The sequence below is a fragment of the Tenrec ecaudatus genome, chromosome 11 (genome assembly GCF_050624435.1).
Source record: "Tenrec ecaudatus isolate mTenEca1 chromosome 11, mTenEca1.hap1, whole genome shotgun sequence".
NCBI classification, from domain to species: Eukaryota; Metazoa; Chordata; class Mammalia; order Afrosoricida; family Tenrecidae; genus Tenrec; species Tenrec ecaudatus.
Window position 1 is genome coordinate 41,875,993 of NC_134540.1, and position 15,207 is coordinate 41,891,199.

The following is a 15,207-nucleotide window of genomic DNA, read 5'->3' on the forward strand; positions in this document are numbered from 1 at the left end:
ATATATATATATATATATATATATATATTTGCGTATGTACATGTCTTTGTCTAGACCTCTATAAATGCCCTTTGACTCCTAACTCTTTCCTCTATTTCCCTTGACTTTCCTCCTGTCCCATTATCATGCTCCATCCCCACCTAGGTTTCAGCTTTACCTCTTGGTTACATTACCCTTGATAATACCTTACCAGGCCTGCCACACCCAACTCACCAGCAATTTGGATCACTTTTTCCCTTGTCCCTGGGTTTGTTAACACCACTTCCTTCCCCCCCACCTCTCCCTATCCCATGTCCCCCAGCAACTGTCCATCCCATTGTTTTTCCTCCAGATAGTTCATCCATCCTATTTTATTTTCATTATCAAATCAATCGCTTATATGTCAGATAAAATATAAAAAATAAACTTATCAATCACAAGTCTAATAGAAATATTAAATTATTCTTTGGTATGACTATTAATAAAATAGGTTAGTAATATACTATAAATGGAACAAAACAATTCATTTCTTATTGAATTAAATGTTTTATATATTTTCTTGATGTGAAGATATATTTAATTATCAGAGAAAATTAATAGGAAATAACTGATTTATCTGTATATACCTAAAAACTAGGACCTAGTGAGATACTCGAGCAAGTTTGTGGCAGTGTAAAAATGAAGCCATGGAAGAAGCATACCAGCCTATCCTGACACAATCACTGAAGACAAAGTGGGTGCATAAGCAAATGTGATGAAGAAAGCTCATGATGCCAGGTCATCAAAAGATATAGGATCTGGGGTTTTATATGCTGGAAGATAAACAAGGGGCCATCTAACTAAGAAACAACAAAGACCACATGGAAGAAGCACACCAGCCTCTGAGAACAACAGGTGTCAAAGGTGCCAGGTATCAGGCATCAGACACCAAAAAATTCATAGCAATTTGAATGAGGGGGTTTGAGAAGTGGGAACCCAGGGTCCATCCGTGGGAAATTGGACATCCCCTTGTAGAAGGGTCGTTGGGAGGAGATGAGCCAGTCAGGGTGCAGTGTAGCAATGATGAAACATACGATTTTCCTCTAGTTATTGAATACTTCTTCCGCCTCCCCACACACTATCATGATCCCAATTCTACCTTACAAATCCGGCTGGACCAGAGAATGTACACTCATACAGATAAGAACTGGAAACACAGGGAATCCAGGACAGAATGACCCCTGAGGACCAGTGGTGAGAGTGTTGATAGCGAGAGGGTGGAGGGAAGGTGAGGGAGAAAGGGGAAACTGATTAACAGGATCTACATATACCCCTCTCCCTGGGAGATAGACAGCAGAGAAGTGGGTGAAGGGTGACGTCAGATGGTGCAAGATATGACAAAATAATAATAATTTATAAGTTATCAAGGCTTCATGAGGGAGGGGGCAGTGGGGAGGGAAGGGAAACTATGAGGAGCTGATACCAATGGCTCAAGTAGAAAGCAAATGTTTGGAGAATGATATGGAAAAAATGTACAAAAAGTGCTTGACACAATGGATGGATGTATGGATTGTGATGAGTTGTATGAGCCCCCAGTAAAATGATTTTTAAAAGTGCTGACAAACTTGGCTTATACACGTGTATATACAGTAATCCTATTAAAAATCATTAACAACGGTTTTTATATTATAACATTTTATATATTTTAGTATAATGTAATCCTACCAAAATCTTTCCCAACTTCTCTTAATTATATCCAGCAGAAGAGGAACTAGGTGTAATCTACATGAGTTACAAATATTTTATCTAAAAGAGTCATATCAAGTAAATAACTGAACTGCACAATTATAAGGCATCTAAGCCATGTGTCTGTGTATAAGAGCCATCCCTAAATTATGTGGAGAGGCCCCAAGACCATCGGAAGAACACATTTGACGTCCCTGTCTGAAATGGTGGAGGCAAAGGCAAGAGGCACCAGAGGCTGCCGCACAGAGACCAGGAAGCAGAATAGAGGAGCATCACTAGGAGACCTTGAGAAACAGCAGCTGTTGGCCTCCTGTCCCAGGGGAAGATGCCAAGGGACCATATGGTTGAAAGACTTAGGACTAGAGAGAGGCTTAGTTACTGGCTGAGAAGAGATGTTGCTGTGTACCAATGACTCTGTCTTATTATTTACTGATCCTCACTTTTGGTAACCTGCAAAGTTCATTAAATACCCTGGTAATCTTGAGTACTGTCTGTGAGTTCTGGGTTTCATTGCAATTAACAATAGAAGCCAGCATAGAAGTAGGGTGTCATAGGTTGAATAGTAAGGAACCAAGGAGGGTGGAGGCCTGTCTGAGCTCTCCCTCAGTAGCAATAGGAAAGCCACAGGAGGTCAGATGTGGCCTTCCATTCCATGTTTGCAGATATTAATTACTCAACTTCTTTCAGATAAATTCCAAATACTGTGATAAAATTAGTACAATAATTTCTAATTATTCTCTTTTCATTTCATTTGCCTACTGCCTCACCTAACACTAATCCACTTCATACACTACCCATGGTTATCTAAAAAGCAAATCTGGCAGTTCAGTAATATATATCTATTGTATGTGATTCCTTGTTTATGTATCCAGGCAGCACCCTATAAAATGTCATCATTGACCTTGATAGTTCTCTTAGAATATCTTCTGGTGATCAACATTTCTTCCACCTTCAGCTATGTATATTATCATATTTTCCCTATACAAAGCAGCATTCATCACTTTCCTTCTTCTTTAATTGAGATAGTCACTTCCACTACTCTTTATTGTTTTGAGACAAAACGCTATAAATGCATGGCTAGAACCATTTTTTAATTATAGCCAACACAATTGTGCTAGCCTGTGATTTTAATAGTGTTTGCTCATTCATGAGTCTTGCTTCATTGCCTTTCTCTGTAACGGGAACAACTATGGGCCTCTCCCAGTAGGTCTGCCAAGTGACTGTCTACCAAGTTTCTTGAGCTAGGGGAACGAGTGCTTCTGGCATTCTTAGGTTTTTCTGCCATATTTAAGTTGACCTAGCATCAATTCTTGGAACTTTGTTTGCTTATCAATGTCTTCAGTGCATCTTAAGCTTTTTCTTCGAATACCAGCAGTTTCTTAATAAAGTGCTTGCTCCTAGAATGTTGAAAGTCAGTATTGTTCTCATTAATTTTTGATACAGTAACTTTAGTTTCCAGCTATATAGTCCTTCCATCGTCTATCAATGTTTTTTGCATCATTCTATTTTCTGTTCATGCTAAATATAAGTTGTACCACTGGAATTAGGCATTATTCACACAATGGTGATATTTGAAATATAAAGTTTACATTACTTCCTAAAGAATTTCATGTTATAAGAATAATCATTTCTCTCACCACAATGATTCTTTCTGCATTTACATCTCTCAAATAATTCTCTACCTGTGGAAATTGCTGTTGGAAGTTAAGCAGCATATAGTCTCTCCAGAATTGCCACACAGTTCCAAGATTTCCCTGGAAGCTGGAGGGTGTGTGAAGTATTTGAATGTATTACCATTTTTGAGAAACCTTATAGCTTGGTTGGAGGCAATCCTCAGTGCTGCCTGTAGTAATTTTCTATTGCAACTTGCTGGCTAATGCCTGAATGCAAGGGCAGGTGTGGTGTGTGGAGGAGAGGGTAACTATGATTCCTTGAGGTGCTGTCAGGGAACCTAGCTAACCAAGTCACAAGCAGATCTCCTAAGAAAGACCTACAGAACAGCATTTTCTAATGTATGCCTTTAAGGAGTCTGAATATTCCTTCCAATGTATGTGAGTATAATGAACACATTCCCTTGGAAATTTTAGGTTTATGTAGATTGCATTTCCATTTAATCATTTATCACTTGCATTAAATTAACACCTAAAAACAATGAGCCTCAGTTTTAAGTGAAGCATGCTTAATAATAATCTTTGTATGATGTACTTGTATATTAAAAGTACTCAGGATAATAAGCATTCAGTCAGTACTGATTATTGTAATAAACAAAAGTACTGGTTGTCTACCTCTATCTATCTATTTTATATGATCTTTTCACCTATCTTAAGACTATAGTAGTTTAGGCTGCATTCACTAGAGGAAACGCAACCAGCAAAGCTTATATGTGCCTGTATACTAAGAAGAGTCTATGAACAAAATGACATACTTTGGAAGAGATAGGGAAACACCAAGGCTAAATATCTGATGTCAGGCTGGAGATTCCTCTTGACTCATGCAACTGGAGGAATGGAAACCCCAAGATTAGCAGATGATAGGCTTCTGGCAGCAGAAGCTAATAAATCTATGGTAGATCTACAGGTAACTTTGCATACTCTTGGAAGCTTCTGTGATCAGCAGGCAATGCAGTTGATTGGCTCAATTGCAAAGAACTAGAAGTCAAAAGACAAACAGGACGTGAGAAAGCAAAAAGATAGCAAACTTTCCCACATTGTGCATTCCTGTTGGAAACCAGGCATACCTACGGAGATCATATTATAGTTGCATTATTAAGTCTTAAATTCCAAAACACTGAGGATTCTGGCTCAGTCAAGGTGATACAACATTGTCACATATATCATTTAAGAATTCATATTGTGTACATCAATGACTGTTCAATAATGATTTTATAGAATCTTTCCCTAGTATAACCACAGGATAATTTTAATTTTTTGTTTTGTTTATGCAGCATATACTAATCTAAATTTTTGTTCCTGCAGTACAACTTGGAACACTGAGTTTTACACAATACATCACAAAACATATGCAAAGTACAATAAGTAGAGACTTTGGTTATTCAGACATATTTCACCTTTCTGAGTGAATAGTGGTTAGCCAACCACTAATTGGTCAGTTTATTGTATTGTGTTGGCGGCAGTGTTGCTGGAAGCTGTGCCACTGCTATTTCACATGCACACAGGGGCACCCATGGTGGGCACTTTCACCGGAGCTTCACAATTGACATCACAATTGATTATCTACCACCAAGATCGGTGATCAATGAAAACATGATGGATAGCAATACATTGTTTGCTAGAGTGCCAGACGATAAGTCCATCAGGGGGAAAGGGACCAAGTTATGACTGCCAAAGAGATGCAACCTCAAGGTAAAATTAAAATTAATGTCATTACAGAATAAATATCTTTGGAATTGACATTGTTTAGGACATTGACTGACTTGGTAGGACCCAAATTGAGATGCAACATATGCAATCAAGCAGTAATAATTAGAAAATGGAAGGTATGCATGAAGTATAAATCTAGGAAAATTAAAAATTAAATGGAAAGCATAGTTATCAATATCCCAGTGAGCTGGAATGGACAAATACTAACTATTTCAAATTAGAAAACATATTCTCTACTATGCCAAGTAGGAAAAATTAAGACTAAATAATAATGCCTTCATTATGAAAAATACATCCTATCCTCAAGAGCAATGCTGTTAGTGATAACAAATATATATACCTAAAAGGAAGATGAACCTATTGGATGACCAGGCACTCAAAATATGGTGGAAGAGCTACCCACTCAAGTTAGAATAAACCTTAAAGATGAATGGACTAATTTCATTTGAGATAAATATATTCAACTTTGTACACTAAGTATTACTGTCAAAAATAAGGAAATTGAAGATTTTTAACAAATTTTGCATTCTTAAATTGATCAAGCAATTAATCTGGATGCATTGATAATTACAAGTGACTAGGATAAAAATCATCTTGGCAATAGAAGTGATACAGAAAATTATATGATAAAATAATGCAAAACCTCGACGCCAGTGCAGAATAGCCAAACAGGACCCCCTGCCCACCCTGCCCCAGTGTGCCCAGCGTCCCATATGGATGCTCCAGCCGGCATGACCCCTGTATAGATTCGTGCCCCATGTGGGTACTACACACTGACCAGCCACCCAGACCTTCCCCCTCCTCCTGGCCCCACACCACAAGCAGGTCTACGGCAGAGCCTGAGGCCCTGCCTTTGTCCTCACACAAACTGCCCACCAAACCTGCCTGCATGCTCAGAGGTCTCAGCCCAGAGGTGCCCGCCCCATATCTGACTCCTTACAGATCCACCAGCCAGCCCCCACCTTGGTTTCCCCCTGCCACACACACACACAAACACATACACACACAGAGGTGTTCATCCTGCCACACTGCTTTAGGTCTAACAGGCAGTGGACACACATCTTCCAGAAGTTTCTGCATCTGTAGCATAGGGATCCCAGCCTTTAGGGCTTGCCTACTGCATTCTCTCTTCTCCCTGATCAACCCACCCCACACTGTGTGCTCCAAGCAGTTGAACAACATGACAATAGTGGCCTCCCTCCCACCTGCCTACCTGCCTGAAGTGGCACTGGCCAGAAACAGATCACCCAATCCCCAACCCATCCCCTAAGTACGCTCCCCTGCACTGGGATCAACACTTTCTAACAGACCACACCATGCACTGTTGCAAACAGCCCCTAAGGAGACCTGAGGGTGGCTGGAGCACAAACCATAGGCCAAGGCAAGAGGGAAACCTCAGTAGGACAAAAGTGAAACAAAACCCCTCTAGGCAGGTGGCTAAAGGCAGCCTGCTGAAACACCAACACCAACCCCCCAAAGAGAGAGCCCAGGGCTCTGAGAGACACGGGAAAATGGTACCTAGCTCCAATAAATCGACCCCAAAACAGCAATCTGCTTCCACAGCTTCAACAAGAAAAGAGAAACAAAATCCAATGCTAGAGGACCACCTGGACCTAATAGCAGTCATAGAAAAGGCAGAGGTTGACCTCCCATAGGAAGAAACCTTCAGAATGCTGCTTGGACCCATACAGCACATGAGGAAAGCATTAAAGAAAAACGATGAAATGATGGAATAAAGGCCATGTACCAAAGGGAAATACAGGAATGAAGGAGGAGATAACAAAACTAATAGGAAATTCACAGACTTCACCTAGAGAATGGAGGAGGCAGAGAACCTCCCCAGTGTCCTAGAGGATTCACAAGCAGAAATTAATAAAGATGAGATAAAATCTCAGTCCATTAGAGAAGCTAAAGAAAACCTAAGAGCTATGTCTGATGCTATGAGAAGGAACAACATCAGAATTATCAGTTTGTCAGAGGAATGCACATCAAGGAAACCAACATCCAAAATAGTGACGGAATGCTTGAAGGAAAACTTCCCTAGCTTAATGAACGAAACTCTCCAGGAGGTCGAATGAATGCCAGCTAGACTGAAACTCAACAAGAAGTCACCAAGACATATAGTTGTTAAACTATCCAACTATGAGGAAAAGGACAAAATCATGAGAGCAACTAGGGAAAAACTGACAACCACATATAAAGGTAAGCAGATAAGAATATGCTCAGACCTATCAGCAGACACAATAAAGAAGAGGAGAGAGTGGAGCAACATATTCCTAAAATTGCAGGAAAATAACACAAACCTAAGAATACTCTATCCAGCCAAATTATCTATCAAAGTTGAGGGAGAAATGAGAGTCTTCCCGAACAAGGAACGTTTCAAAGAATATGCTAAAAGGAACCCAGCAATACAAAAGATCCTCACCCACTCAGTATGGGCAGAAGAACAACAGTCATCAAGCACATACAAGAGACTGCCACACAGAACAACTCCACCCAGAGACCACCAAAGGGAAAACAGCTCCCAAGATAACACTGACTCAACCATGGAAAGAAGGCAAGAATGAACCACACATACACATATGCACAACCCACAGAAAAGAAATGGAGGTAGGACAACATCCAATATAAGAGGGATAAAATGGCATTACAGAGTCCACAGGTAGACGTTATAACCCTGAATATCAATGGGTTGAACTCAGACCTTGAGAGAGAGAGAGACTAACAGACTGGCTTAGGAAACACAACCACTCCATCCGTTTCCTACAAGAGACACAGCTCAACATTACAGACAGAAATAGGCTGAGAATCAAAGGCTGAAGAAAAACATTCCAAGCAAACAGCAATTCCGAAAAAAGCAGGGTTTGCAATCCTTATCTTGGATAAAATTGATCTCAAAGTACAAACCATAAAAAGAGATAAGGATGGACACTATATATTGCTCAAGGGAACAGTACATAAAGACCCATTAAGCATTCTAAACGTTTACTTGCCGAAAAAGCATTCAATGGAATATGCCTGTCAAATACTCCAAAAGATGAAAAAAGAAATCACAGCCTCAACAATTACAGTAGGTGATTTCAATACACTGCTCTCTGAAAAAGATAGATCACTTGGAAAGAAACTCAGCAAGGAGGCTAAAGATCTAAACAATACAATTCAACAATTTGACCTGATAGATATCTACAGAGCTCTCCACCCAAATACAAAACAATTCACACTATTTTCATGCCCACAAGGCACATAAATGAAAATAGACCACAGGCAAGGTTATAAGTGGAATCAACATAAATTTAAGCACATTAATAACACACAGACCTCCCTGTCTGACTATTGTGCCATAAGATTGGGAATCAATAAAAGAAAGATCAAGAAATCAAGGGTAAACATTGGAGAATGAATAACTCTCTAATTCAAAAGGAGGGCATACTGGCTCAGATTAGAGATGAAATTAGGAAATATCTAGAAACCAATGATAATGAAAACACGACATACTAAAACTTATGGGACACAGCAAAGGCAGTCATCAGAGGAAGTCTCATAGCATCACATGCACACATAAAGAGAGAGCAGAGGCTTATGATTGATACACTGGCACGAAATTTACAGCAACTAGAGCAGAGTCAACAGGACAATCTAACTAATGGCAAAAGTAAAGAAATAATAAAAATTAGATCTGAGATTCAGGAGAGAGAAAATAAGAAAACTATGGAAAAATAAGCAATGCTGCCAGAAGTTACTTCTTTGCAAGGATAAATCAAATTGACAAATGTCTCACGAATTTGACCAAAGATAGGAAGGAACACATTTCAATAGCAAGGATAAGGGATGAAAGAGGGGATATTACAACGGACCACATGAAATCAAAAGGATAATTACACAGTACTATGAAGGACTGTATCCCAGTGAATTCAAAAACTTGGAATATATGGGCACTTCTTGGAAAAACAATCCCTCCCTAGATTATCCCTAATGGCTGTTAAGAACCTCAACAGTCCCATATCAATAGAATAAATAGGCAAGGTTATCAAGGGATTACCAACAAAAAATCACCCGAATCAGATGGGTTTACAGGAGAATTCTATCAAGCATCCAGGGAAGAATTGCCACCAATCCTACACAAACTCTTCCAGAACATAGAAAAAAGATGGCAAACTCCCAAATTCCTTGTATGATGCTAGTATAACTCTGATACCTAAACTAGGCAATGATCCCACAAGAATTCAGAACTACATACCAATTTTCCTAATGAATATCAATGCAAAAATCATTAACAAAATTCCAGCCATGAGAATACAAAAGTATATAAAACAAATAATGCACCTTGACCAAGTGGGATTCATACCAGGGACACAGGGATGGTTCAACATAAGAAGGACAATTAGTATTATTCATCACATTGAAATGAAAAAGTATAAGAACCACATGATAATATCAGTAGATGCAAAAAAAAAATCATTCAACAACATCCAACATCAATTCATATTTATGACACTTAAAAAGATAGGAATGGAAGGAAAATTCCTCTATATAATACAAGCTATATATGAAAAACCAACAGTCAATATGGAAATCAATGGAGAAAAGACAAGATCAATTTCTTAAAAAGGGGACTAGACAAGGATGTCCCTAGTCCCCACTCCTATTTAACATCATGCTGGAGATCCTAGCTAACAATATATGGCAAAGAAAGGACATCAAATTAATTCGTCTGGGGAAGGAAGAAGTCAATGTATCATTATTTGCAGATGATATGATTTTATATATGGAAAATCCTAAAAGTTCCCATGAGAGGAGAGTACTGGAAGCAATAGGGAATATGGTGGAGTAGCAGCTTATAAGATCAACAAACAGAAGTCTATCGCACTACTGTACACATCAGAAAAGGCCACAGAAGAGGGGATCAAAAAGGGAGTACCCATCACAATAGCCAAACACAAACTGAAATGTCTAGGGCTATACCTGAATCAAAAACCAGAGGATCTGCACAAGGAAAACTACAAAACATTATTGAAAGAAACCAAGGGTGACCTCAACAAGTGGAAGGACATCCCACGCTCATGGATCGGTAGAAACCCAGAAATAAAATCATCAGCATGCAGACTAGTGATCTCTGAAAAGGACCCCCAAAATATCAAATGGGAAACGGATGCCCTCTTAAATTTGTAGAGCTAAAAAAATGAATATGTAGCTACAGAAAAATGAAGCAAGACCTATACCTCATTCCATACACAAGAATAAACTCAAGGTGGATCACGGACTTTGAGTTAAAACCCCAAATTTACAGGGTCATTAATGAAGGAATTCGGACAAACCTGAGAGTTTTGGCACAAGGATTACATAGGCTATTGGAAATCAGGAAGGACACAAACACAGAGCAGGCATAAATTGACCAGTGGAATATATCAAGGTGATGAGTATACAAGTGTGGTTGAATTTTTTTTTTCAATTTTCTGTATTTTTTTTCAATTTTCAAAGAAAGAACAAAGGAACAAAAAGTTACCCATCTTAAATAAGTCCTTACTCATGAGGTATATGAATTATTAGTAAAGATAATAGATTGTCATTATTTAAGAAGGATTATTAAAATGATGTATTGATCCAAAAATAAAACACTTATGTACATTGAAAGAATTCGCCAAGAGTAATAAGAGAGACCACAGAATGGGAAAACATCTTTAGCAATGACACATCAGACAAAGGCCTTATTACTAAAATGTACAATATTCTCCTAACTTACAACAAGACAAAAAACCAATTGTCCACTCAGGAGGTGGTCAAAGGACCTGAGCAGGAGTTCTCAAGAGCAGAAATCCAAATGTCCAATAAATATATGATAAATGTTCCAGATCTCTAGCCACAGAGAAATTCAATTAAAACAACTATGAGTTACTATCTAATACCTCAAAGATAGCCCAATTCAGGAAATCAAAAAGTAACAAGTGTTGGAGGGGATGCGGAGAGATAGGAACTCTTGTCCACTGCTGGTGGACCTGTAGGTATGTACAACCATTATGGAAATCGATTCGGGGGTATCTAAAACAGTTGGAAATTGAGCTACCATATACCCAGAAGAGATAAAAAAAACAAACCATGGCCAGACATCTGTGCCCCAATGTTCATCGCGGTGCAGTTCACAATTGCAAGGAGCTGGAAACTGCCCAAATTTCCATCAACAAACGAATGGATTAAAAAACCATGGAACATACATAAAATGGAGCATTACACATCCCTAAAAAGCAGTGATGAACACGTGAAGCACATTGCCACATGGGAAGAACTGGAGGAAATCATGCTAAGTGAAGTAAGCCAAGCACAAAAAGACAAGTACTACATGAGTCCACTGAGGTAAACTCAAAACATACAAAAGGGGCATAGGAAAGAAGCTACTGTATACATATGTTCCTGGGGTGAGGTCCAGGTAATATGGCAGGGGCCAGACTAAACTCAGGGATACATATGGGATACATATATAGCCCATTAAGAAGGAGGGGGGAAAGGTATGGGTAGCCGGGAGAAAAGGGCACTAACCCACACGGGGGGAGGGCGTTGTTTGTGTCTCCATAACCTTCAACCCAGAGCTCCAAGACAAGAACAAAACACACTAACATGAAGCAGGGAACTGATAGAGAGACCTGAGGGGCTGACCCCATTACCAACTAAGTGGGCAGCACCACCATCCCCACCAGAATAATTCACTCCAGAGGACAACGCTGAAGCTACAGCTCAAGGAGAGAGACTTGTCTGATCAGAGCACACAGGAGCCAACGAGGGGGGGAAGGGGGAAAAAAAGTGAAGCACATCTGGCTACCAAGCCCTGAGGACAATGTTTCTGCTCAGAGTAGCAAGGCACAGAGATGACCACAGGGCCGACCTCACCAAGAGACACAGCGTTCCTCATTGAACCATAGCACCATTGGGGACAACAGTAGAGACACACGTTGGGGATTGTGCTTGCCCTGAGCCCACTACCCTGAAGACAGCATCTGGGGGCATGCAACAGAGAATGGGGGAAGGGGTGGGGTGGGGTGGACAAAGAAATGAAGTCGCCAGGAATCAATGTGGGGCCAGGGTATGACACACCATCAGACTCGACTGGACAACAAATAGACCCTAAACTAGTTTGTGTTGTTGTAGCTATTGTTTTACTTTCTATTGTTGCTTCGTTGTACTCAGACTTGTGATGGTACACATTGTTGTTGCTGCATTTCTACCTGGAAGGGATAGGCAGGATAAACAAACCTGAAGAGAGAACAACTGGATGACAGTTCCTGGGAGACTTGGGAGAGAGGGAGGCGGGGTGGAGGGGAGGAAAGGAAGTGGGTGTTAACAAACCCAGGGACAAGGGAACAGCAAGTGATCCCAAATCAGTGGCAAGAAGGTTGTAAGGGGTCTGGCAATGCTGGATCAAGGGCAATGTAACCTAGAGGAATTTTTGAAACCCAAATGAAGCCTGAACATGATAGTGGGACAAGAGGAAAGTATAAAGAAATAGAGGAAAGAACTAGGAGGCAAAGGGCATTTACAGAGATCTAAATACAAGCATATACATATGAAAATATATTTATATATGACAAGGGGGAATAGATCTATGTACATATATTTGTAGGTTTAGTATTAAGGAAACAGATAGACAGTGAGCCCCTACTCAAGTACTCCCTCAGCACAAGAACACGTTGTTCTAATAATTTGGCAGTTTGATATGCTCACCTTCCTGTTATGATCGCTGAAGACAATAGGTACACAAGCAAATGTGGTGAAGAAAGCTTATGGTGCCCAGCTACCAAAGCTATAGCGTCTGTGGTCTTAAGCCTGGAAAATAAACAAGTGGACATCTAACTGAGAAACACCAAAGCCCACATGGATGAAGCTCACCAGCCTGTTAGATCACCAGGTATCAAAGGGATCAGGGAACAGGCAACAAAGACCAAAACAACAACAACAAAAAATCAAAGCATTGTGAATGAGGGAGAGTGCAGAGTGGGGACCCAAGGCCCATCTGTGGGAAATTGGACATCCCCTTTCAGAAGGGCCACGGGGAGGAGCTGATCCAGTCAGGATGCAGTATAGCAATGAGGAAACATACAATTTTCTTTTAGTTCTTTAATGCTTCCCCCTCCCCCACTATCATGATCCCAATTCTACCTTACAATCCAACTAGACCCAAGAATGTACACTGGTACAGATAGGAACTGGAAACACAGGGAATCCAGGACAGATGAACCCCTCAGGACTAGTGGTGAGAATGGCCATACCAGGAGGGTGGAAGGAAGGTGGAGTAGAAAAGGGAAACAGATTACAAGGATCTACACATAATCTCCTCCCTGAGGGATAGACAGCAGAAAAGTTGGTGAAGGGAGACATTGGATGGTGTAAGATATGACAAAATAATAATAATTTATAAATTATCAAGGGTTCATGGCATGGGGAGTAGTAACGGAGGGGAAAATGAAGAGCTGATAACAAGGGCTCAAGTAGAAAGCAAATGTTTTGAGAATGATGATGGCAACATATGTACAAAAGTGCTTGACACAATGGATGGATGTATGGATTGTGATAAGAGTTGTATGAGCCTCCAATAAAATTATTAAAAAAAAGAAAGATGTGAGTCAGAATTATAAAATCTTTTACTATATTTATTCCATTTGTGTGCTGAGAAATTGTTTCCAGAAGATCACTCACGATTTGGGGAAGTACAAGGCATCACAACAGGAGGAAGATTCATTAATAGCCTTCAGAATACAGAACACAACAATGAGGACCTGCAGCACACTTACTAATGAACATCAAAGACTGAAACATTCACTCTGGATTTCACTTCAATGTAAGGAGAACAAAAATTCTCACCACTGAACTCGTTAGTAATACCTTGCAAAATATTTTTAAAGATTTCATTTTATGTGGGTCCACAATCAAAACTCCTGTAAGTAGCAGGCAAGAAATTTATATATATAACTGGGTAAATCTACTAACAAAAGACTTCTTTAAAATTCTAAAGAGCAAAGATGTCACGTGGAGTAATAATTTGATCTTAAGTCACCTCCCACCCATCCTTCTTCCCCCACCCCCCAAGAAAAAAACATTGCCATTGAGTCACTGCTGACTCACTTTGACCCTCTGTGAGGTTTCCAGACAGTTGTCAAGACTGAAACTACTTACCAGAGTAGAAAACCCAGTTTCTTCAGGGGAGCTGTTGGTAGTTTTGCACTGCCGACCATGCAGATCACAGCCCAAATGCATACCAACAACAAACATTCATCATGACTGCTTTAGAGGTTTATTTGTAAATGTGAATAATATTCACACTATAATAGTCTTGCTTGGAGGCATGTAGACATTACTTTATTACAGTCGGCATCATGTGTCAGGATAGGTCTTTAAAAAATCTTTTAGATACTTACCTGGCAGGGGAGATGCCATGATCACGAAGGTGGTTTTCCCAGGGCAAGGCTCACCCATTGCACTCCGGATGTCCTGACCCCTGCGATTTCCCCAAATGTGGGAAACTCGACTGCATAATTTGTGGTAGTGGGGGACTGTGTTCTCGCTCTCCCCTAAAAAAAATCCTTTAGTTGAGAACTGTGATGCAAATGTTAAGAGTCTGAGTGGGAAGAGGATTAAACTTTGGGTTCCATTGTTATTCCATTGAAACAATTTTACACATTCAGTATCTAAAGAGACTTACTTATTATATCCAACACTTTTGGAATAAATTTATTTTATAGTAATGTGCTCTTATAATGCACAAAAGTGGAACTTTAGAAAGAAATTGTGACTGAATTGTGACCAGATATGGAATATATTTAAAATTTCCAAACGCAGCTGCCATATGTCTTTAAGTTTATTAAATGTTAAATAACTCAAACAAGTTTGTAAGTTTCACATCTAGCTTCTTTGAGCATTGGATTATAATAACATGGATATTTTTTATTCAAATATATTTAAATACTAGAAAAGTTGCATTGCATTTTCCAGGATTGTAGAGGGACTTCAAGGGGGATTTCCAAATAGGAAATTCATCCAATTCCCCGTTCCCAGGAATTCATCCACCACAGTGATTTACATTGTGCAGTTTAACTATATTTCTAGGATAAAAAAATAGCCATGCAGCTCTAAAATAAAA

General features: G+C 39.7%; 1 non-coding gene across 1 annotated transcript; it reads left to right on the top strand.

Moving 5' to 3' along the window:
• Window positions 1–14,477: 14,477 nt before the first annotated feature.
• Window positions 14,478–14,641, top strand: LOC142461759 (U1 spliceosomal RNA). Its single transcript, XR_012786958.1, has one exon. It is a non-coding gene; the product is annotated as a U1 spliceosomal RNA (small nuclear RNA).
• The last annotated feature ends 566 nt before the right edge of the window (window positions 14,642–15,207 follow it).